We start from the raw sequence: 26,864 nt of genomic DNA, 5'->3' as shown, positions 1-26,864 counted from the left end.
AACTGTCCAGGAGAGTGAAATGGACATTTTCAGTACTTTGTGAAAGTTGGTTCTGAGCAATCATGTTAGCTTTAGTTGTTGGCAACAAACAAGCTGTAGCTTGTTTCCTTCCATCCCTGCTCCCTGCCCCATTTTAAGGCTTTACCTACTCTGAAAATGTAAAAGAGCAGAGTCCTTACCCCATCCCCAACACACACACACACACACACACACACACACACACACACACACACACACACTGATGGCCAAGTTCCTAAAAAATTCTTTGGTAGGAAAATTCACAGTTAATGGATATAAGACATTATCAGATAAATAGAGTTAGAAAAATTGAAGATTTTAGGATCCTATAAAACTTACAAATAATCTTAAAGTGAAGAAAATAAAACAATATAGTACATGAAATAGAGAACAGTCAGTAACATTTAACCATTTGATATTAATAATAATAGACTCTTTACAATTAATTTCTATCAATGAACAGCTTGCTTTTTTTTTTTTTAAGATTTTTTATTTATTTGAGAGAGAGAGAGTGCAAGTGGGGTGGGGGGCAGAGGGAGAGGGAGAGAGAGAATACCCAAGCAGACTTCCTGCTGAGCATGGAGCCCAATGCGGGGCTCAGTCGCAGGACCCTGAGATCATGACCTGGACTGAAATCAAGAGTCGGACATTCAACTGACTAAGCTACCCAGGCTCCCCTCAACTGCTCGCTTCTTAGAAAATTTTCAGGACCTCTATCAGAGTTTCAGTGAGATGTAAAAATATGTCCAATTTGCCTTATGGGAGATAGCACAAATACTAAAGGGCTATTTTTTGTGTGTCTGATGTCCTGTTGGAATGCCTTTTGAACTTTAATGACCCAGAATTGTTGACTCCAGTCTCCGGTTTCCACTGTGGTCCCAGAAATACAGCATAATTTAGAGACCTTACATTTACCAACCTTTGTGTAACCTTATTTTACATATTTGGCATAACTAAATAGAAACTTCCTAAGTTATGTCCTCAACCCAAGATTCTATATCCTTGGCTCTGATTGTTGCGATGTGAATAAAAACACACCACCAGCTTTTATGTGTAACTCACCTTTCTCCCTCCTTACAGAAGTAGAAGTGCAATTCCAAGGCCCAAGGTTACTTTTCCTCAGCTTCCTTTATCTCTGGAGGAAGGGCCGATGAGAAAACTTCTGTTGCTGCTTTGCCATCCATTCTGTTTTTTCTAATCCCAATCACTAGTTTCTTCTTTTTTTACTTATCTCTCATAGGAATGACTTATAACTTATGGACTCTGGAATTCAATTGCTCATGGTTGCTGAAAAAGGTATGCAGGAGACTAGAATTTCTGGTAAGAGAAAATTGCTGTTGGAAAAAGATTTTTGTGCTCGGGGAGACATGTTTTTATTTAATATTTTTTTAGTATTTTCTTTTCTCAATTAGATGGGTTTATGAGATTGTTCCTTGAGAGAAGTTTTGGGTGGGGATGGAGTAGGGTTGGGGCTTAGGGAAGAATGGGGAGCAAGAGCTCTTGAGTCCTTGATGAAGTGGACAGGGGTTTATATAAAGGAGTTGGGGGATGATGCTGAAGGAAGGGCACTTGGAACACTGAAGATAGACTGTCCATTTCACTGTCCATCTTAAGTAGAAATAAAGTCTCCATTCTCAAAGAATGTGAAATCTAGTTTTTATATCAAAACTTTCTTACAAGGTAATTATGAATCACTGGAATACATTTTCAAAATAATTTGTAGTCTTTTGAGAATTTTTATATGAAAAAAGATCATAATATCTTTAGAAGTGGATTAGCTTAAATAGAATACTGTGCAGAGAATACTGGAAAAAATGAGTTGTATACACTGATTCTGAGATTGTGACTAAGGAAATATAAAACAGGCTATTTTCATTTAGGAAAAACAGATAATTTTCAGCCGTTGTGTCTTTTAGAAAAGGAGTATCTGAACACTTCATTAATTTTATCCTCTATTGTACCTGTTTTAAATGTTGTTAGTATGGTGTCTGGCACATAGTAAGCACACAACACTTGTACGTTGTTTTTAGCACAACATGACACAAGATTATTGTTTTCAATCTAAAATTCAGAGAAACTGAGACTTATGTTTGCTTTTCTCTTCATTAGGTTTTATAGCTCTGTTCTTTATTCAGGACTGATGCTTCTTACTCAGCTTTCTATTTCCTAGCCTAATAATCATATTTTAAGTTTTTTTCATTACCATCATAGTAGTTTATTAGGGCTGCCATAACAAAATACCACAGGCTGGGTGGTTTAAACAGCAGAAATTTGTTTCATCACAGTTCTGGAGGCTAAAAGTCTACCATGAAGGTATCAGCATATTTGTTTCTTCTGAGGCCTGTCTTCTTGCTTTGCAGATGATGCCTTCTGGCTGTGTCCTCACATGGTCCTCCCTCAGTCTCTGTGTGTGTTGTCTGTGTCCTAATCTCTCCCTCTGATAAAGACCAGTCACATTAGATTAGGGCCCATTCATATGACCTCATTCTACCTTAACTACCTCTTTAAAGGCCCTATCTCCAAACACAGGCTAAAATAATGGGGGTTAGGACTTCAACATATGAATTTGGGGGGAACACATTTCAGCCCATAACAAGCACATTTTAAAAAAAGATTTATTTGAGAGAGAGAGCATGAGCAGCAGGAGGGACAGAGGGAAAGGGAGAGAGAGAATCCTCAAGCACATTCCATGCTGAGCAGAAGCCGGGTGCGGGGCTTGATCCCAGGACCCTGAGATCATGACCTGAGCCAAAACCAAGAGCAGAACACTTTAACTGACTGAGCCACCAAGGCACCCCCATAACAACCACCTTAAGAAAAATGCTTTTTACTGCTTCAGTTTAGATAGACCTCCAAAATAGGTATATGTAAAAAACTCAAATGAGACTATGTTTATTTGAAAATCTTAAGGGGATCGTAACCTCTTGCCAACAATATGTTTAAGACCTAAAAGAAATTGGACACTAAGTTTAAATAACCTTATATATTTTCTCTTTCAAGTTCTGTATAGGAGTTATGGGCAGACACTTATACCCTAGAACATTAGGAAGGGCAAAAAGTAGCATCTAGTGAATAGCTATGATTATATTATCAACACTATTTTATAATCTTCTTGAATTGTGGTATATGGTCTTAGATTTTGTTTGGCTCAATTTAAATGAAAGCACTTCTTGAGAGCTGTAACTATCACTTACAAAAGCTCATTAGGGCAGCAAATACTCACTAGCATTAATAGAAATGTTAATAATAATAATATCACAGAGGTCCTGCAAGATTTCTGGGCTTTCTCAATCCTCAGTTAAGGTTAAAAGGTCTGGTAGAGTTTCAGTGGCAAGAGTATTTTATTCTGAGCTGAATGATGTTCCATATTCATCATGATTCTCTGGTTTTTCCTTTGTGTGGACTCTTTGAAACATGGTAGCCTGATCTTTGACTGAAGTTTTTCTAGAAGTTCTCTTTGCTCTGTTTGAGTTATTTGGTGAATGATTAATTGTAGTCGGTAGCTCTTCCTCCCACCCCTCCCACCTTGTTCTGCTCCCATACTGATCATATCTCAGGCTTTCTTCTTCCTGCTGGAGTTCTCAATTGGACTTGGGTGATTTTCTCATCCTGACTTCATTAAGTAGCCTGCTCAGATATCTTGAAAATTTGTTAGCCTGAATTCTTCTCTAAATCCCATTGCCTGGGAGGTTTATTTCCTCTTTTTATGCCTTCCCTCAACGTTTTCCTGGATATAATAGAACATTTTAAACTCATACAATTCTTTCACAGAATCTTGACAAGATATCATATCTTGGAAAACTTATCTTCATATTCTAGTAAAAAGGACATTTCCTTGAGGACCGGCTTAGTAGTTCTCTCTTCAGCTCCTGGAAACACCAGGTTCCAATGGTTCTTTCATGGGACCACCCTGAAGAGCTTCTTTTGATGGGGATTCAGTCACTTCTGTGTCTCCCAAACACATTGTACAGCCATGTCTGTGAATGTCATTGCCGTCATCTAGAATTTTAATAGACAAGCCATGGGGAAATCTACCAGACACCTGGAAACTTAAGAATCCTTTGAAAATTGATCATTCATTTGGGGGATCCATGGACACGCTCTATTAACTATCCAACTTCCTTCCTCTTTCCTCTACTCCTGCAAAGATTATGCTAGAAAAAGGAATTTGCTGCAAAGAAATTTAAAAACAAATTATGTTTCCTTCAGAAAGGTCCAGTTTATTCTTTTGATGATATCATATGTACACATATATTTATAAATTATGTATTTATGTATAGCATATATATATAATTTATTTTGTAATTGATTTTAAATTGGGGTATGTAGTTAGAATAAATAATTCATTAGGAAAAATTAGACTCAGAGACCTCAAAGTAGTAGATAAATGTATGTTGATAAAAGAGGTTGTATTACAGCTTATTTTGGGTCTCTGTTTTCTAAAGAAAAACTATATTAACTGTGTGTTGGGTCAAGGCATTTGTACAATAAACTCTCAGATGTTGAAATTCTACTTTGGTTTCCCAAGTTTTGACTGGATCTTGGTATATCCCCTGAAGTGGACTGTAGAAATCAGGAGATGAAATTTGAACTAATTAGTTTGTGATATGTCAGAAGGCCTTTGTAAAAGTTCTATTTGCTTTTGTTCTATTAGAAAAATCAAATACTGACTTCTTTTGGTTTGTCTACTACGTTTTTTCATTGTTAAACAAATTTCATCCAATGATAAAACTAGATAACATAAATTTTGCCTATTTTTGGGTAAAAGACATCAGTTTAGCCTAATTTAAGTCAGATAAAATGGCCTAAATGGTTCTTATATTTAAATTATGAGAAATTTAGAGGCATGGAAATTTAGAGGCATGGAAACTTTATTTTATCCACGTAAAGTCTTTTATATTGATTTATGTTACTTCCTTTAAGAATTATAATACCTCAGTCTGGTTGATTTTCCATTGTCCATACTGGACATTGTCTCAGTCTGGTAGGCTTTCCATTGTCTATATTTAGAAGGTCTTTTTCTGTTACAGCTAATTTGAGAAACTCTTCAGGTAACACTGCTGTCCTAGCCTCAAATATTGTGTATGTAGAAATGGAGCTTAGCTGTTTAATATATTAATATTAATAAAGGGCTAATTACTTTTAAAATAAAAGTACTTATAACATTAAAAATGAATAAATTTTTGGTGATGTATTTGTTTCCTGTTCTGAGTATAGCTTAAAAAGAAAAAGAATTCCTTGAAGCTATTTTTTGAAGATCATTTTTTTAAAGATTAGCAAGTAAACACAACGCAGGCTATAGGCTCATAATACGTAGCTTCTCTAATGATCCCCTAACTTTTAAAATTTGTTAGACATAAAAGCGGTGCTAATCTGATTAGTAACTGTGATTGAGTAAATCTACTGTAAAAATGGACCGTGTTCTGGTTTTTAACATGATACCATGAAAGTCATTTGAGAACTGCCTCTGTAGAACATAAAAATCTCTTTGATGGAATATTTATTCCATGATTAAAATCTATCTTTATATACATACATATATATGTATGTGTATGTGTATATGTGATTTGTATTGTTTATTTTCATAAATAATTATAAAATTTAGTTCTTGAAAAACTGATAGGCAGGAAGGAGAAACAGTATGACACAAACAAATGTCAGTCAAGTCTCGATGTGAGGGTGGTTACCAAACACAGAGACTTGAGATTATCCAGTGCTCGTTTAACTTCCACCCTGTCCTTCTCCCTGCCTCCAGCCATAGGTAGAAAGAAGAGAACTAATGTCTGAGAGGCTATTGTGTAGAGGCTTTTTACATATGTACCTCATTTAATTAGAAGGGTAGAAGGAAGGACGGAAAGCTTGTGATGTTGAAAAAATCTGTTACCTATATTGTGAGACATTGGAAATATTCCTCAAGCCTTCTATCTAGGCTGTAGCATATTTTTACATGTCACTTTAGTAGTTACAGATACTTCTTTTAAAGCAAAAAAATTCATTCCTTGGCATCCATGTACACTGCAATTAGACTTTTGGCAACATGCCAAAAGTCTCTGGCAGTTTAAGTGAAGTCCAGGGAAATGTCAGCACTGTTTATTAATGTATTTATTTGAAAAAAGGAGGTCATTTTCATATTGTTATTATGTATGAAAATATGCCAAGAAAGGAAAGGTTTTAAGCAAGTGAAATAAAAATATTGCTTAATTCATAGTTAACCTAGAATTTAAATGGAAGTTTCCATTTTTATTAGTTAGATATCTGTTAAAATATCAAATTTTGTGATTCTGTTTTATTATTTATTTATTTATTTATTTATTTATTTTTTAAAAGATTTTATTTATTGATTTGACACAAAGACAGACAGTGAGAGAGACAGACAGTGAGAGAGAGACAAGCAGGGGGAGTGGGAGAGGAAGAAGCAGGCTCCCAGCAGAGGAGCCTGATGTAGGGCTCGATCCCAAAACGCTGGGATCATGCCCTGAGCCGAAGGCAGATGCTTAACGACTGAGCCACCCTGTTTTAATATTTCTTTATAAATCCAGTGAACACCTTATTTATAAATAAAACCTTTTATAATGCTTTTTGCACAATATTTTCATTATTAACAATGTCATAAAACGTGAGTGCTGAACATTATGTAGGATACTTTATAATATATGACATAGGAACAATGGGCTGAACAAAGTTAGGTTTTTATTTCAACTTGGCTATTGGCATTTTCCCTTAGTTTCATGGCACTTTTTGAAAGAATTGATTAAGTTCAGTACTCCTTTTAGAATTTCAAACAGTACACTGTTCATTTTATGGAGGAGTTTTCCATTTTCAAAGAAGATAAAGGTTAATGAAAAGTTTTCAGTGAAAAAAGAAGTAAATTCCAAGTAAACTTTGGATTTTAGATGCATGGTTTATCAATTCATACATCCCTTAGTTCACAGTGATATCATATGATTGGTCTCCCTGTTGCAGCTTATGAATATATAAGGAGAAAGCCAGTAGTGGGGATACCATATGGGGAGTAGTGGGACAAGGACTTCCAAGGTTTGGGGCTGTGGGTCGAATACCTAACGATTTGATTTAATGTATAAGAAGGATTGGTGAGGGTGGAGGGAGGAAATGGTACTTAGGAGAATAGAGTATATAATGACCTTGAAGATTAAATTATGCCTAGTCATATTATCTGTTGGGTCATTAAGAGTCCTGAGAATAAACATTCTAAGATTTTTACATACATTATTTTTTTCCATCTCTACATATTACTTCCCCAACAATTTTCCGTTATTACCATGTAGAAGAAATAAACTGCTTTCATTGTCAAGAGAAAGGGAAATTCTCCTGTGGAAAGCCATAATAATTTTTACCAACAAAATAAATGGCACATAAGATATTTCTTTGGCATGTATTGTCACAAACGCTTGTGTTGTGGTTCATCATTAAAAAAAAAAAAAGAGTGGAATTTATTGCCCAAGTGTGAACTAAATCCTAGCTCCTCTGCTTACCAAATGCGTAACCTTTGCAAATCATTTAATCTTTCTCTGGCTCAATTTCTTATTTGAGATAAAGAAGATAATAGAGTTTCTGTATAAACAGGAAAATATAAGTAAGACGCTTAAAACAATTAGTACAAAGTGAGTGCTGGCTACAACTATTATTGTTGTTGTTTGTTATTACATACTTTAGTTTCCCAGAACTTCTGGGGGTCTTTAGGACCTAGTTCTGTGTTAAGAAGTAGAATTTTTGGATGAAAGTTTTGACTATCTTTAAGCCTCTTGATATGTAATATTCACTGTTTCCCCAAAAAGGTTCTACTAATTTGTGTTTCTAAGATACCTCGGAAAGTTCCCATTTCACCTCACCAGCGCACCATTATTAATAATATGAATCTTTATTAAAGTATGCTCAAACATGATACTATTATGGCTTTAATTTTTATTTCTTTGATGATTAAATAGGTTGATTTAAAAAATGAACTTATTTATAGAAGATCCTTGTCCTATTTTTATTTGAGGTCTTCTTGTTTTGCTTATTTATTTTTATGAGGCCTTTGTTTATTAAGGACATTAGCCCTTTATCATATTTGTTGTAAATATTTCTTCCTTTTAATTTTATATTTCATGTACAAAAGTTTTAAGTGATTATATAATGAAATCTCTTGATCTTTTTCCTTTGGGATTTCTTCCACTGAAAAGCCACGATTCTTAAGATTTATGAAAACAGCTGCTAGTTCAGACCAAGTCCTGATTAATAGAGTAATTTACTCGTCAGCTTCAAGGACTTGGAATCATGTCTTTGTGTGAGCCTAAGAAGTCACTTACTATTCCTGTAATTGAAATTTATCATCAATAATCATAGCAAAAGACTCTTATTAAATATAAATTTATATAAACCAATATATGTAAATTTATATATTTATATACTTATATAAACCAATTAGGTATCCAGTATCTGTTGATATAGCACATTACAGTTTACAAAACACTTCTAACATACATTCTGTAATTTTATTTCATATCCTACAACTACCTTATGGAGTGGAATAAGATGAAATTATTATATTATTATTTATCTAATTCTCAGAAAGAGTTTACATTATACGTAAAGAGTTTAGGTTATACGACTAGTATATAGCAGAGTTTGAACTTGAACCCAGATCCTCCACTTCCAAATCTGTGTTTCACTCATTTGTCTTCATGTTTTTGAAAATCTGTATGTATACCAAGTAACTTTTTAAGGGTCTAACTTCTTTGGGTTTGAAAATTTCAATTCTTGCTGCTCCAGATACCTTGCTAGAGGAAAGGAAACAACATTTGTTGAGCTAATATTTATTTTTAAAATACTTACTCTGGGCCATCTACTTGATTAAAGTATCCTTTAATTCCTTTTTTCTCCCCCCTTTTAAGAGATTTATTTATTTTAGAGATAGAGAGAACGCATGCAAGTGAGTGAGTGGGGAAAGGGCAAAGGCAAAGGGAGGGAATCCTCAAGTAGGCTCCCCACTGAGTGCAGAGGCAGAGGTGGGGCCCCATCCCAGGACCCTGAGATCATGACCTGAGCTGAAATCAAGAGACCGATGTTTGAAATCAAGAGACTAAGCCTCCCAGGCACGCCCTTTTTCATTTTCCCTTTATCAGGAACTATATCATGTCTTATTTGCAATGACTCCTTCTCATTTATCTCATCTCCATTTTATAAGCCCCCCCCCTTTTTTTAAATCACCTTTCAGTGAGGCTCTGCATTTTTAGTCCTGTAGCAACCTGTGTTGATCTGCCAAGTCAGTCACACTTCTTTCTCTGTCAATGATAAAACCCATGTTTGGTTCCCATAAATATTTAGACTCAGGATGCTATGCATTCATCATTATCTCCTTTCATTTCCAAAGTAGTTCATAAGGTAGATGTTATTATCATTTTTTCCCTTTTTGTTGGTGATGAACAAACTTAGAAGTTACCATCTTGCCCAAGGCCTCACAGTTGGTAAATACTGGAGCCATGCTTGGAGTTCAGGTGTTTTCCTGCTGCATCCTAGTGACTCCTGGCAGGGATGATTGAAATTCTTTTCACCTGTTATGATACTGGAAGCAGTTTTTCTTCTGTGTCTGAGCAGCTGTAAATGCACTTCTTGGTTCCCATCCCATAAACCTAATTCCATCTCAGGGTCATTCTGCACAGCTTGACTTACACATAAAAATTAACTTTTAAGAGGTTTACTTTAGCTTGATAGCCATCTATTCACTGATCTAGAAAGCAGGTATCCTGAGTGCAATTTCCTTTCTATAAATGAATACGTTGCCCCACTCTTCTATGAGCTCATTCTTATAGAGTATCACATTTGCATTATTGTTCCAGACTAGATGAGGACATAGTGACCTACAGTTTTCAAACCCTCTTGGTCTTCAAATTTCTGTAAACAACTAGGTTTGGGTATTCATTAGACCTGGACATTGAATTTTTTCTCTCTTTTGGGTACAACTAAAAGAAAAGTGGAAAGTACTTAGCAAAGAAAGACGAGAATAGCTGTTAGAGTGGAAGAAAAGATTTGTAAAAAAGGATGAAAGGAGCTGAATTCCCACAACATAGACCAAAGATAATTGGGGGGAGTCTTTACTTATAGGATATTTAAAAAGGAATTACGTTGAGGAGAGAATGAGCTGAAAGGAAATTTAGTTGTAGCAGTTTTTAACATAAAAAAATATAAAAACTTGGAATGCTGTGAAATCACTGGGATATTCATATTAATATTACTAGCTAACCTCTATTAAATGTGCTAGACAGTTAACTCATTTACTTCTCAAAACAACCTGTGAGCAAGGTACACTTTGATATCTGTTTTAGAAATGAAATTTAGAGAGGTTAACAACTTGGCTCAGGATCACAGAACAGGTCAGTAGAGGCCCTGCTGCACAAACTGAATAGCACCTCCCATGCTTTGTTATTATTCACTTGTTTACTGTCCACTTTCTCTTCCAGAATGTAAGCCCCATGAGGGGAAACCAGTATCTGTCTTTTCAAAAACTGCTGTATCCCCAGTGCCTGGCTCAGGGCCAGACACTTAGAGCTTGCTCAATACATATTTATGAAATGAACAAATGAATGAATGAGTGAGTAAAATCATTCTAATCTCAGAACCATACTAATACTTTTGCAATAATGTGTAAAAGGTTTCTCATTGGTTAGATGAATGGATAAAGAATATATATATATATATAATGAAATATTATTATGCCATAAAATCTTGCCATTTGCAACAACATGGATGGAGCTAGAGAGTATAATGCTAAGCAAAATAAGTCAGTCAGAGAACAACAAATACCATATGATTTCACTCATGTGGAATTTTAGAAATAAACGAACAAAGGAAAAATTAAAGAGAGAGAGACAAACCGAGAAATGGACTATTTATTTACTTACTTTTTAAGATTTTATTTATTTGACACAGAGAGAGTACAAGGAAGGGGATTGGCAGGCATTGGGAGAGGGAGCAGCAGACTCCCCACTGAGCAGGGAGCCCAATGTGGGACTTGATCCCAGGACCCTGGGATTATGACCTGAACTGAAGGCAGATGTTTAACTGACTAAGCCACCCAGGTGTCCCCAAGAAATGGGCTCTTAACTCTAGAGAACAAACTGATGATTACCAGAGGGGAGGTGGGTGGGGGATGGGTGTAATAGGTGATGGGGAGTAAGGTATAGAATGTTAAATAATGTGTAGTAATGTATAGAATTGTTAAATAACTATATTATATGCCTGAAACTAATATAACCCTATATGTTAACTATACTGGAATTAAAATGAAAAGCTTAATAAAAAAGTTTCTCATCAGTTAGTCATATCTTCCTTCATCCCTTTGTATAATTTCCCTGAAGCTTTTGTAGATTCAGGGGAAAGGTTTAGCTAATCAATATAGGATTCCTTCCTGCTCCCAAATATTGAGCTTCCCTCCATGTAGATATGGTGGAGAGAATGTTTAGAATTTTACCAATTTGAATCAAATCAGAAATTTGGATTTCTCAGAATTATGATTTATAGCAATTATTTTCTATAATTTTCATGAAATTCAGGTGAATGGGCGAATAACAGTGTCACAGCAATGACCGAGATGGACAGTCTGGGCCTGCATGGAACTTATTGTTTATTTATTAGTTTTGAGATTTCTGTCAGATCCTCATTAATTTTTGAATTTAATTTAATGCAGGACAAACTATTTTGCAAAAACATTTTAAGTATCAGAAATAAAAGGTAAAATATATGTAGATATTACTCTGTGATTTAGGATGTGTTAGATAGCAAAAAAATCATGAGAAATGTGAAGTGTCTTGTAGAAGGTATAGTCCCCAAACTCTAGCCCAGTGTTCTCAACTCTGCTGTACAATAGAGACGGGGGAGTTTTAAAAATATGCGTAGGACCTATCTTAGACCATTATATCAGAATATCTGGGGCTAGGCCATTTTATGTTTAAAAAATACAACAATTTTTTACTATTTGCAGATGACATGATACTATACATAGAAAATCCTGAAGACTCCACCAAAAAACTAGAAGTAATAAATAAATTCAGTAAAGTTGCAGGATACAAAATTAGTAGCCAGAAATTGGTTGCTTTTCTATACGCTAATAGTGAAGTAGCAGAAAGAGAAATTAAGAAAACAATTCCACTTAAAATTGTACCAAATGTAATAAAATACCCGAGAATAAACTTAAAGAGGTGGAAGACCTGTACACTCACAACTATAAAACACTGATGAAAGAAATTGAAAGGACACAAATAAATGGAAAGATATTCCATGCTCATAGATTGGAAGAATTAATATTGTTAAAATGTCCACATCACCCAAAGCAGTCTACAGATTCAGTGCAATCTGTATCAAAATTATCAACAGCATTTTCCACAAAACTAGAACAAATAATGCTAAAATTTGTATGGACCCACAAAGGACCTCAAAGAGCCAAAGCAATCTCGAGAAAGAAAAATAGAGCTGGAGATATTGCAGTTCCAGATTTCAACGTATACCACAAAGCTGTACTAATAAAAAATCAAAAAACAGGTTTTTAAAAACTATTTTCACTACAACATGGATTTGAATACCTTCATAGTGCCTTTCCCTCTCACTATACTTCCTTTTTTCTATATCTTTTCAGGGACACTTAGTGTCCTGAAAAGATCATAGAGGTCAATATATGGTCTCATTAGTGTAATGCAGAGACCTTTAATTACCCTCTTTCTTTAAATGCAATCTAAGAAGTAAGAAATATCATATAATACTTAAGACATACAAAGAGATATAAAGAATAATGCAATGGATATCTGTAGATTCACCACCAGATTAAAGATATGGCATATTATCAAGCCCTAGTTGAAACTTCCTGTGTACCTCCCTCAAATGCGCTCACTTACCCAAAGTAACCATGTGTTTTTCTTTTTTTTAATCATATACTCATGTATTGCTAAGCAATACATAGTATCATTATGCATTTAAAAATTTTGAAGCTTTATATATATATTCTTTTGCAATTTACTGTTATGTTTGTGAGATTCAACTATGTTGTTATGTGAAGTTTTTGTCCATTGATTTTCACTGCTACATCATATTCTATTGTAGTAGCTATATCAATATTTATCCTTTCTCTTCTGATGGACATTAAAGTTGTTTCCATTTATTTTAATGTTCACATTCATACTACTTTTTGAATAACCAGCTCCCACTGGTGATTAATGTTTACATATGATACTGCTAATTATGATTTACCCATCCTGTTGCAATTCATTTTCTGAAAAAAATTTAATGCAAGACCTTGTATTTTGTCTCAATTATATTTCATGTTTAAATTTTTGAGGTAGAGTTTTCACTTAAAAATCTATCTTGTTAGTTTTGTCCGATGTTTTCAGCTGTCAAACTGTTTTTTGGATTAATTTGGTTACCTGGTATTTTAACTCCCCTTTCATCTTAGTGTTATTCACAAATTTGATAAAAATCCTTCTTTGTATTATTTAAGCCATTGATAAGAATTATGTTAGTAGGATAGGACCTATTACCCAATGAAGCAGAGTGTATAATTTACCATGCTAGAGTATGGATTTAGCATGGATCAAAGCAAAAACACTGAGTTTATTGTTGAGAATTAGATTTGAGTAGCTAAGTCATGCTACTTCAAACCACCACAGATTCAAGAAAGATCCCGAGACTAAAAATCCTACTCTGGATTATCTCTCAAGTAACACTCATTGACACTCATAGTTAATAAGATGAATGAGTGAGCACCTATGGAAATGGAATAAAAGCAAAAGTCATACTGGTGTTTTTCATCTCGGAGTTAATCCTAACATGATGACACCAAATTTTTTTTTTAACTGTTTCTGTGGTTGGAATTTAAGGGTCTTACATCTGTCAACCACAAGGAGGAGCTATGGTCTAATAAGGAAGAAACTTGCTTCTGATTGGGAGTGGCAGCTCAAAGTTAATCTTCTAGAAAAGAGGCCATATCTTGGAAAATGATCTTTCTTAAAAATGACAGTTATATAGGAAATTTTAAACGCATAAGCTAGTCTTTGTTTTCAAAGGAAAAAGAAACAAGACAGCTATATGTAATTCTAATATAATCCCTCTACCAAGAAAAGAGTAAGTTTCCTTTTCTTTTTCATTTGATTAGATACATGGAATAGACCAATTAGCTAATTCTTTAGTTCTTCATCCAGAACCATTAGGCTTCAGAATGGACAGGGATCTCAGCATCATCTGGTTTACCCCTTCACCTTAAAGCATTCAGGTATTAAGGTTTTAAGATACATAATGTGGGGTCAATAATTATTTACTGAATGAATGACATAAAAACCTGTAGGCCAGATAGGTTAATTAAGTTGACCATGAGCAAACAAGTAGTCAGCCAACAAAGTAAAGGTCTGGGAAGAGAAGTGATATCACACCAAATCCCAGGTTTCTAATTCCTTGGATTATACTTCTTACACAAAATCACGCTCTCCCTCTTGTATGGCCTGCTTAAGTACAGTCTAAATGAAGTTAACTACTTTTAGCCATGTTCAGAGATGCAGTAGTCTACCTTGGGGTGTAGCAAGCTCCCATGCACTGTCCATATGTTAATTGAGGCTGGGACCATCCACTTGTTTCAGGAGGTTATCGAGGAAATTCCTGCACTAAATGTGATTTTAGAATAGATGATCTCAAAGACTTTTTTCAACTGCAAGATTTTAGTTTATTTTGTGTCATTCTATTCTCATTTAAAGAAAATATTTTTATTATGGAAAACTTTAAGCATACATAAGAGTTGAAAGAATTTTACAATGAATATTCATATACCCACCACACAGACTCTACCACTAACATTTTGCTATATTTGTCCTATCATATCTATCCTATTGTTTGGTGCATTGCGAAGTAAAATATAGACATCAGTATGTTTCCCTTTAACCATTTCAGTATGCGTAATATATAGGTAAATTCAATATTTGTTTAGCTTTTTTTTTAGGTAAAATTTTCACACAAAAATACAGAAATCTTAAGTGGACATTTGCTGAATTTTGACACATGAATACACCTGTGTAACCTAAACTTCGCTTAGATAAAGCATTATCATCACACTAGAAATTTCCCTCAAGTCCTTTTGCAATCAATCCCTGTTCTTTCCCAAAGGTAACCACTGTTCTCTTTTTTTTCCCTTCACATCAGATTAGTTTGCCCATTATAGAACTTCATATAAATAGAAGTACATTACCTACTTTTTTGTGATGGCTTCTTTTATTCAGCACACTATTTTTGAGATTCATCAGTATCGTTGCCTGTCTTGGTAGTCTCTTTTGTTTCTTACTAGTATTCCATTACTAAGTAAATGCACCACAGCTTTTAAAATCCATTATAAGCCAAATATTGATGGATAGTTGGGTTTTTCCAGTTCTTAGTTATTACAAATAAAGTTTTGTACCAGTATTTCTGTGGACATATGTCTTTGTATCTCTTAGGTAAAGATCTTGGTGTGGAATTGCTGGGTTATAGGTAAATGTACATTTGGTTTTATAAATATTATTTCATTGTTTAAAAACTAAATATTTATTGGATACCTAATATGTCAGGCACTGTGTTAGGCAGTGGGGATACAGTCAAGATTAGTTGATATCTTAATGTGCATCATGTTTTTTCCCCTATTGGGTTAACATATCATTTTAAGGTTTTCTTTTATGAAATTGATCAGGTACATTTTCTAAATTATTTAGTGATTTTAATTTCAAAGTAATAGGCCTCATTAGAGACTACTCCCACTACTACATAGTGGTTATGCCCACAGGCTCTGGAGCCAGAATACCTGGGTTCAAATCCTAATTCTACCACTCAGAGCTGTGTGACCTGGAATAGGTTATTCAACTTTATCCCCCAAATACCTGCTGTTATAGCATCTTGTATATACCTCTATTGCCACTCATTTAGTTTTATTGCAATTATTTGCACATGTATTTGTTTCCTCTACTAGACAGTGGCCTTCTTGAATCACATATGTATTTCACTTATGTACATAATGCTAGTACAAAGTTTACTACAGGGAAAATAGCAAGTGCTCAGTAAATGTTTGGTGAATAAATGACTTACTACAGCTTTTTGGGGTTAGGACATAGTTCTCAACAAGGATTTGTAGGTATTTATTTTTTATTTTTATTTATTTATTTTTAAAGATTTTATTTATTTATTTTTACAGAGAGAGAGACAGCCAGCGAGAGAGGGAACACAAGCAGGGGGAGTGGGAGAGGAAGAAGCAGGCTTCCAGCAAAGGAGCCTGATGTGGGGCTCGATCCCAGAACGCTGGAATCACGCCCTGAGCTGAAAGCAGACACTTAACGACTGAGCCACCCAGGCACCCCAAGTAGGTATTTATTTTTTGAATAGATTTTTATTCACTTATTTACTTGAGAGAGATACAGAGACAAAGAGAGTGAGAGAGAGAGAGTGTGTGAGTGATGGGAGGAGCAGAGGGAGAGGGACAAGCAGACTCCATGTGTAGCACAGAGCCCAAAGCGGGGCTTGATCCCAGGACCCCGAGATCATGACCTGAGCCAAAACCAACAGGCGGGTGCTTAACCAACTAGGCCACGCAGGCACCTCAGGGATTTGTAAGAATTTAAATGAGAAACTTTGAAGTAGGAAACCCTATAAACACATGGTATCATATTATTGTGAATTTGTCAGATTATAGTGCACAAAGCAGGGAGCTGAAGAGATGGGACAGAGGACAGAGAAATCTTTTGGAAGTGGGATATAAAATAGAAGGCTGCCCTGGAGGCAGGTCATTGATCCTGAGCCCTGGCAAAGGGACTCAAAGGTACAAGGTATAGAGTAAAGAACTGAAAACAGAGGAATGGATCAAGAGAAACAAACAGCAAACTTCACAATTAGTCAAGTCCTGCTTGTACTGGTCTCAATAATGGTTTGGAGGCAACAAAAACACCTAACTGAATTATTGTTACCCTTGGATTTCAGTAGCTCCTATAAATTGAGAGAGAAGCAGTGTTCTCTTAGGGTCTCCAGGCCATGAAGAATGCACATTCTCTCTTTTTGTTTCTCTATTTCAACATTGAACTAATTAGAAGCAGCTAATGTGAGGGTGACGAAAACAATAATCAACTAATGTTGATAGTGAATGAAATGTCTTGAGGTTTTTAACTAGTATCTCTTGTTTAAATGTTCATGATCCTTCACTCTTACGGAAAATCACCTTCCTAGTCGGGGCTTGAAATCTTGGTATCACCGCTGAGACAAAAGTTCAGTGGTTTGATGTTAATGGTCTGACAAGAATATTGGTTCCTTTAGAGAAGACTTAAAGAATGCTGAAAAGACCAGCTGATCTAGTACCAGGCATGATTATAGATAATATTTTTCAAGAGATGACTGTTGAATATATTCCTGAATAAGAATAACAATGATAACAAATTTGTTCAGTACTAAGTGCCATGTTCAGTACAGAACAATTTTATATTTATTATCTCTCTTTATTCTCACAACCCTTTTATGTTGTTTTAGTGCAATATTTTATAGATGGCAAAGTTGAAGTTCAGAGAAGGCAAAGAAAGAGCACATATCGGGTATTTTATGATGTTATTTTGTTAGGCACTTACCATCGCCCTCCATTTTATAGAAAAGAAAACAGACCACAGGACAGTCAGGGAATGAGCACTGACTGAATACCTACGATGAGCCAGGCATGCTAAGTGCCTTGTCATTGTTAGCTCGACTTCACAGCCTCATAACAACCCTGTCAGGTACCTGTACCCCCAAATTATAGATGAGGAAACTGATGCTCTGGGACTTTAAATAATTGGCCCCAAATCATATATTCAGTGAACAGAAACAAAACCAAACTGAAAGTCAAAACCAGTCACTTCTTTTCCCAAAGTCCACGTTACCTCAAAGTTGTGATGTTCCTTCTCTGATACTTCATTTGTCCGAGGTCACAGAATTAGAAGTAGGGTGGAATTTCTTACTCAAAGTTTGGTGGTTCTTTCTACTCCGTCCTGCAGCTGTTCTCTGGTTTTAGTGTGTGTCATCATTATGTCCTTTGCAGAGGTAGAGAAAACAGGTCAAGGGTTTGCTCTTTAGAAGACATTTTCAAATCCGTGTGATTAAGCAACTGCGTATACTCCATCTTGCTAGACTAAATACTGTGACTTTAACCTTCGCTTATAGATCATGTTTGCTTATCTTTTTCAATTGTGATAAAATGAAACAGAACATAAAATTTACTGTCTTAACCATTTTAAGTGTACAATTCAGCCAGGTTAATTATATTCACGTTGTTGTGAAGCAGCTCTCCAGAACTTGTTCATCTTGCAAAACTGAAACTCTATATCCGTTGAACACTAACCACCCCTTCCTTGCAAGCCCTTTGCAACTACCTTTCTACTTTCTGTTCTTATGAATTTGACCAATTTAGATATCTCATGTAAGTGGGATCATGCAGTATTTGTCTTTTTGTGACTGGCTTATTTCCCTTACCGCAACATCCTCGAGATTTATCCCTGTTGTAGCCTGTGACAGGATTTGTTTCTGCTTTTATTTTGATTTTTATACTGTTACTGAACATTAAAGAAATGGCATAAACTTGTCTGTTCTGAGGGGCTGTTTCCTGATATAGAGGCCCTGCAATGTTGTTAAAGAGAAGAGTGTTGTTCTGAAGAATAAAATGTGGGTGAAATAGTATGACCTAATTCCATATTTCTTACACTTATGTGACTTGGGGATATATTGGACAGATAGTGAGGGAAATTTCATAGTCTCAAACCCATATTCTATATCCTGAAGGACTGAGTTTTGCCTGTACAACTGTATTTACAATACAAAGCAGTATGCTTCCAAGGAATTTCACTAAAAAATGGGAATTTTAACCTCTGTTTTGAAGGCTGAATCTGCACCTTTGTGCTTGGAAGCTAATGTTTCTCTTTTCTTTTTATATGCCACATGGAAAATATATTCCCTGGGAGATTAGGACTCTTAGAAGATTTTAAGACTTGGTCTTTAAATATATGGTCAGATAAATCAATGTACTATCTCTACTTTTCCAAACATAGGAGTCACCATCCGTTTTATAAAAATTGGATAATACTTACTTAAACATGAAGACAATTTTATCTGCAGGATTTTAGTGTACCACTTGGACAAAAACTGTTAGTTAGCAAAGACAAAAATGCATTTGTCATCTATTATTTTTTCTCTTTTGTATTTTGAGATATCCTGCTCAACTTCCTCAGGAGAATTTTATATCTGTCTAATTAACAAGACAGTCTAATTTTAACAATGAAAAAGAAACTACTACTTGCTGAATGGTCGTGTATATTCTGGGTTAAGTAAGGCACAGTCCCTAAATTTCAAGGGTATCTGTCCCTAAGAAGAGAGTCACCAGCAGATGGCAATCCCCCTACATGGAATCTCCTTCCAGACTCATGGCAAGTACCTAAGTAAACTGATATCCCAGGGAAGTCACATGCCATTTCAGAGAAACCTGATAGCTTTGGTTGAGTAGGACCCCACTTAACATTATCTCTCAGCTATCATCTCATCTCTCCATTCCATCTGACAATTCTCCAACTCAGCATTTTGTGTATGCCATCCTAAAGGTCAAACATGGCTATTGGGGTGGGTGCTTTGAATGTGGCCCCTGGGTTTGGTCTTCGAACACATTTTTAACAAGCAACTTATGTTAACTGCTCTCCACAGTGACCTTGATGGGGCTATTTGCTGTACTCACCTCTGCAATCTCCTGGGCTTGGCTAAACCATGTTTTGGGATGCTAAGCATTGAGTTACCATAACTTGTGAGCAAACCTTGAGACAGAATATGTTGTTGATGTTTTATATAAATAAGAAACTTGGAGATTTCCCCACAACAAAAAGGCTTTTGAATTCAGTTGGGTGGTTTAGCTCTCTTCATGCCCCTCCTTAGTCTTCTATGGACCTCTGTACTCTTGCTTACAAAATCCACCTATGCAATACTGTACCATTCCAGAAACTGGTTGAGATATGGAAACTCTTAAGTAATTTGAGGCCTATGGCTGATATTTTCTTTTATTTTAATACGTATTTTAAGATTTATTCCCTTTGTAGGAGATTTTCTCTGATCTTATGCTTTTTTCATTGATGTTTATGTATTGAAATATGTTTGACAATAACAGAAAACCTATCTCAAATTAAATTGAAGATAAAAATATTTGTTATTTTCTATAACAGAAAATCCTGAAGTAAAACAATTTGCAGGGTTGGTTAATTCAGTGGATAAACACTGTTATTGGACACAGATTCTTCTGTATCTCTACTTTGTCATTCATAGCTTCTGCTCCATCCTTAGGCTCCTTCTAATGGTCATATTATAACTGTTAGCAGGCCAGCATCATCCGGAGAAAAGACTCACTTCTGTAATCCCAAGCCCCATGAGAAGCCTATGCATCCTTGAACCAAATACTGGCAAGGGGATAAGAGATTAGTATGTTTGATTAACAGTAATTCTTTGGACTGGAACGAAGGTTAAGGCGAAACGTTTACTACAGTATCTGTGGAATTCATTTGTTTCTCAAATCTATTTAGAAGTTGATCTATACACTCTTTTAGTCCCTAGGAAATTTGAGGAACAAGTGTTAAAGTAGTCATTTCTAATGAAAGAATAAATGCCTTTTATGTGAGTAAAAAATTTTGAATCTAAATTCACAGAGTTTAGGATAGGTCAGTAGATGAAAAATGTGTATCATTCTATCTTTATGGAAATTACTTGAGGCATTATTTGCTGTGAATATGGGCTTTTGCTTTAATAATTTTAAAGCATGAGAGAATAACCTCAAATTTTTAAAAGAAAACATTACCTATGGATAATATTCTGTGAATCTGATGAAATCAGAGCATTCAATTTTTCTTTATTTTCTGGGCCTCAGTTTCCAACTGCATAAAAGAAGGACGGGGGATTTCTTAGTTTTTAATAAGGATATAATTAAAAATACATTATTTCTGCCTATTTAAGTACTTAATCAGATTTCTATGAACTTTCTGGTTAATGTACAAATTACTATTTAGTCTTAAGCTGTGTCATATTCAACATTATTATCTATTTGAGATTTTAAGAAGCAATTTATTTGGCAATAATATCAAACTTACAGAAAAATTGCAGGAACAGCACAAAAATCTGTATATTCTTCACTTAGAGCCTCCATTGAAGTTTTAACATTGCCCCAGTGATATCCTCTGTAGTTTAAGGCTCCGGGATCACACCCTGCAACCAATTGTCATGTCTCCCCAGGTTCTTTCAATCTGGAACGGTCCCTCAGTCTTCCTTTGAGTTTCATATCCTTTTCAAATTTAAGGTCACAGATCAGTCACTTTGTAGAATGTCCCTCCATTTCAGTTTTCAAAATGTTTCCTTATGATCGGGTTATGCAGTTTTTGGCAAAAATGTTACAGAAGTGATGCTCCATTCCAATTGGATGGCACATGATGTTGATTTACGCCCTCATTGGTGGTGTAAATTCTGACCATTTGATTGCCAGAGGAGTCTCCACTGTAAGGTTGCTTTTTTTTTCTTTGTAATTAAGTGTTTTTGGTGGAAATACTTTGAAACTATATAAATATATATTACTCACCTCACTTTCACCCACAAGTTTTAGCATCCGTTGATTTATCATGCTTGAATTAATTATCAGTATGATGGTTTCTAAGTGGTGTTTTTTCTAATTCTGTCATTTCTTCCACATTTATTAGCTATTGTTCTATTATAAACAGAGCTTTCTTTCCTCTCCGTTTATTTATTCACTTCCTTACTTATATCAGTGTAGACTCATTGATTCCTATTTTATTCAATAGCTTACAATCTGTTATTGTCATTATTATTTTGACTTTCAAATTGACCCAGACTTGACCTTAAGTTGCTCCTTTAAACTGGCTTCTGTGTCCTTTTGACATGTCTTCACCATTCTTTTAGCATTTCCTTACTTCTGGGGGCCAAAAAATATTTTAGGCTCATCTTGTACTTCCCTTGCCTAGCCCTGGATTCAGCCATTCCCCCAAGAAGTCCTAGTTCCTTTTAGTGTAAAGTGGAATTTAGAGTGCTCATTGCAATTGGGGTGTTGTTGTTCCCAGGCCAGAGCTAAGAAATACACACAAGTACACACATCCATTTGCATCTATATTTATACATTCTGAGGCTATAAGTTCATATTAGTAACTCCGATACCATGGGGTTCTTGGTTTTCATTATCCCAATATATATACTCATTTGCTCAAGCCTTTTTATATAGCCAACTATTGATCTTGTCAGACTATGCTTGCTGCCCTGTTCCAACACCATCTTCACATGGGCTGTCATTACCAGCTGTAACTAGGCTTCCTTCACCATGTGGTTCCAACACCATCTATAAGAGGTGCCATTACTGAACTGCTTAGGCTGCCTTTTCTCCACAGCTTCGATGTCATTGTCCTGCAGGCCACCATTACTGTCCTAATGAAGTCTGCCTAATGAATTTTGGACTGAAGAAGGAAGAAAGGAGGGAAGGAAGAATGGAGACTGAAGAAATTATAGATCAAAATAGTTAACAAGGATTTTAACAATCACTAAAATTAGGATGCATGCCCATGGTTTGCTATTTATTCTTTACTAGTTTCTTTTAAATTTCGTATTAAAGTGTACTTTAACAGAAAATTAGCATAATCCTGTCTTTATTTTTTTTTTTAAGATTTTATTTATTTGTTTGATAGAAAGAGAGACAGTGAGAAAGGGAACACAAGCAGGGCGAGTGGGAAAGGGAGAAGCAGGCTTCCCGCTGAGCGGGGAGCCCGATATGGGGCTCGATCCCAGGATCCTGGGATCATGACCTGAGCTGAAGGCAGATGCTTAATGACTGAGCCACCCAGGCACCCCTAATCCTGTTTTTAAAAAAGAAATATACAGACTTAAAATACTATTTAAAAAAGCACAATGAAAATGATTGCATGTGACCTGGATTTGGCATATGAAGTCACACATACATCTAATACAATAGACAAATGCAGCACTATGCAGACAAATTCCCACTATGAATATCTTAGAAGTAAATTTAGCATGGGTTCTGTCTTAAACTGCCTGAGTTGCCTTTTGTATGATTGATTAAGTGCACTAAACTCTATGTTCCTTAGTTCCCTCATCTGTAAAATGTAAATAGTAATGGTATTTATCTTTCAGAGTGATTTTGAGGATTAAATGAGTTGATAAATAAAGACCTTAGAATAATGTCTGAGACTTAGTAAACATTATCATAATTGTTGCTATTATTATTGTTTATATTGACAAATCCTTTTTTATACAAATATTTGTTATTTCATTTTTTACTGTCATATCTCTAACTTCTTTAAAAGCCCTCAAAACCTTCTCTAAACTTAATCTGCAATGTTTTCTACATGAACTAATGATTAGATTTCCTCCTTTTCCTCCTTCTACATTAGGCGTTGTCTTGGAAATTAGTAAATCTGTGTCACTCATCCCTACAACTCAAATCTGCTTTGTTTTTACCCATTGTATCCTGTTTGTACATAAATATCTTACCTGAGTTCTGGGGGCTTTGTAGAATCTAGAACTTCAGAAGATCACTTAACAGTACTTTTGTTGTGGGCTCTGAACTCAGCTGTGTGGCTTTGTGAAAGTTGCTCAAATACCTTGATTCCCAGTTTTCTTCAACTATAAAATGAAACTAAGTAGTGTTACCTCATAGGCCTACCTCATAGGGCCAGTGTTACCTCATGGGTTACTAATTTAATTAATTGGTGAATTAATTAAATTTAGATATAATTGACATGTAAATTAATTTCAGGTCTGCAACATTATGGTTCGATATTTGTATATATAGTGAAATGATTACCATCATAAGTCTAGTTAACATCCATTACCACACATAATTACAATTTTTTTCTTGTGATGAGAACTTTTAAGATTTACAGCCTAAGCAACTTTCAAATGTACAGTATGGTATTGTTAGCTATACCATGTTGTACGTTGTATTCCCATGACTTATTTATTTAATAACTGGAAGTTTGTACTTTTTAACCCTCTTCAACCATTTCACTTACCCCACCGCCCCCAGGTCTTACAACTACCAATCTATTCTCTGTATCCATGAGCTCGATTTTTTTGTTTTGTTTTGTTTTATTTAGGTTCCACATATAAATGAAATCAAGTGAGATTTGTCTTTTTCTTGTCTGATTTATTTCACTGAGCATAATGTCCTCAAGTTCTATCCAACTTGTTGCAAATGGCAAGGTTTAACATTCTTTTTTATGGCTGAGTAATATGCCATTGTGTATGTGTGTATCTATATATACACACTTCTTTATCCATTCATCTAACCCTTGAGTTGTTTCCATATCTTGGCTATGGCAAATAGTGCTTCAGTGAACATGGGGGTGCATAGATCTTTTCAAATTAATGTTTTCATTTTCTTCAGTTAAATACCCAGAAGTAGAATTGTTGAATCATATGGTATTTCTATTTTTAATTTTTTGAGGAAACTCCATACTCTTTTCTATAGTGGATCCTCTAATTTACATTCCCATCAACAGTACACGAGGGTTCCCTTTTCTCCACATCACATCCTTACCAACAGTTGTTATTTCTTATCTTTTTTGATAGCCATTCTAATCGTGTGAGGTAATATCTCATTGTCGTTTTGGTTTGCATTCGTCTGATGATTAGTGATGTTAAGCACCTTTTTATGTACCTGTTAGCTATCAATACGTCTTCTCTGGAAAAGCATCTATTCATATCTTCTGTTCATTTTTGAATCAGATTGAGTTTTTGCTATTGATTTGTGTGAGTTCTTTATATATTTTGGATATTAACCCCATATCAAATATATGATTTGCGAATATTTTCTCCCATTTGGTGGTTGCCTTTTCATTTTGTTGGTGGTTTCCTTTAATGTGCAGAAACTTTTTAGTTAATTTTTGCTTTTATTGCCTTTGCTTTTGATTTCAAATCTAAAAAATCATTGCCAAGATCGATATCAAGGAGCTCACTGCCTATATTTTCTTCTAGGAGTTTTATGTTTTTATTTTTAACATTAAATCTTTGATTCATTTTGAGTTAGTTTTTATTTATGGTGTAAGATAGTAGTTTGGTTTCATTCTTTTGCATGTGGCTGTCCAGTTTTCCCAACATCATTTATTGAAGACTCCTTTCTTTATTGTATAGTTTTAGCTTATTTGTTATAAATTAATTAACCATATGAGTGTGGGTTTATTTCTAGCCTTGCTATTCTGTTCCATTGCTCTATGTGTGTTGTGTGTCATTTAAATGAAACAATTTGATAAAGCACTTAACACAATGTTCAAAAAATGTTAGCAATGATTATGATTATGATACCAAACTGGGGGAGTTGATTCTGTAGCTTTCTCTATTTTAACTTTCTTCTCTTCCTTGATGTCTTTCTTCCAGATCTTAAATATTAGTTCTAATGCTGAGAAAAATGAACATATGCAGCTTGAAAAAGTTATTGGTTAGTGTCTGTGGAAAAAACTAAAATTCTGGATGTTTTAGAGTGATCTGTGAATTTAGGATTGTGGAGTAAAAGGCTAACAACTATTGAGAGCCAGTATAATGTTTTTAAGAGGGTAGAATCTAGAGCCAGACAGCCTGGATTTCAATCCTAGTTCTTCTGCTCACTAGTTTGTGTGACCTTGGGCAAGTTACTTAACCTCTCTGTACATCAGTTTCTTCATCTATAAAATGGGTTTGAAATATTTGAAATATTTAATAAATAGTTATTTATTAAACAGTTATTTTGTAAAACTGTTGTAGAATTCAGTCAGCTAAAATATGTAAAAGTAGCGGGGTCTAGCCCTTAGTAAGCACTGTACACATGTTAGTTCTTCAACTACTGATCTTTAATGACCTTTCCATTAGCATAGGAGGTTTTCCTGTGACCACAATCAAATCATTTTTATTTCCAATTATTTCAATGTTCTTTTCCTTTATATTTAGAAAGTTAAATTTTTGTAGGATATATGTTACATATATATTATAATGACATACATATTATATAATTTATATGATAATTTTTTTACTTAACCATTTTACTGTTACAATCTGGTTGATTGTGGTGTGGGAGAGACTTTTTCTCTTTAGCCTCTATCTGTATGAACAAGCAAGATGAACAAGCAAAGCACATCACTGATGTGATTCATTGGAGGATGTCTAGAAGGCTGAGAAGCAGTGATGGATGTCTCTCCCTTCCTCCACGTACTCAGATGCTTAAACAGGCATGGAGAACTTAGTCAACTGAATGTTTTGGCTCAGTCCATTTTGTTTGTGGCATAAAACTCAACACAGTCTCTTAAATCTCTGGTGCTTTTTTCTTCTAGCTGATTAGTGTACCTGGAGTTTTATATTTTAGACTCAAAGTCACTAGCAAAAGAGATTTTTTTTTAAATGGGTATCATAATATTTTGGTATAATACCTATTTTTTGAAAAGTTGTTTGTTTTAGATAAATTGGGCCAGTACAGATTAGGCTTTGGATATAATTGCTCTTTAAAACATAGATTATAATTAACATCTGTTCAGATTTTTTTTTTGAGGCAGCATGGAATGATAAAAAAAATTCATTCATTGAACAAATATCTTTAAAGCTTCTAGTAAATGTCAGCCAACTGTGCCGGGTGAAGAGAAAGTATGTGTGCACACACACATTGCCGCCCCCTCCTGCTCCTGATGAAAAGATATTTCTTCTCTCATAACTTACATCTGATGGACAGACAAATATTAATCTAAGAATCATGTAAATAAAAGAATAATTAAAACTGGCATTAAAAACATGGTATTGGAGAATATACTGTATATTAGGAGAGGCCAAAGAAG

At 34.9% G+C, this 26,864-nt stretch overlaps 1 long non-coding RNA gene across 1 annotated transcript in view; it reads left to right on the top strand.

Annotated features, from left to right (window-relative positions):
* Window positions 1-16,210: 16,210 nt before the first annotated feature.
* LOC148109479 (uncharacterized) overlaps window positions 16,211-26,864 on the top strand; it is an 86,905-nt gene continuing 76,251 nt past the window's right edge. The window contains exon 1 of the long non-coding RNA XR_015725828.1: window positions 16,211-16,375. This is a non-coding gene — a long non-coding RNA (uncharacterized LOC148109479). The remainder of the gene's footprint in view (window positions 16,376-26,864) is intronic.

The sequence above is a fragment of the Ursus americanus genome, chromosome 9, assembly GCF_024610735.1.
Source record: "Ursus americanus isolate L20-20 chromosome 9, mUrsAme1.1.p, whole genome shotgun sequence".
Taxonomy (NCBI): domain Eukaryota; kingdom Metazoa; phylum Chordata; class Mammalia; order Carnivora; family Ursidae; genus Ursus; species Ursus americanus.
This window is presented reverse-complemented; position numbering and strand designations above follow the sequence as displayed.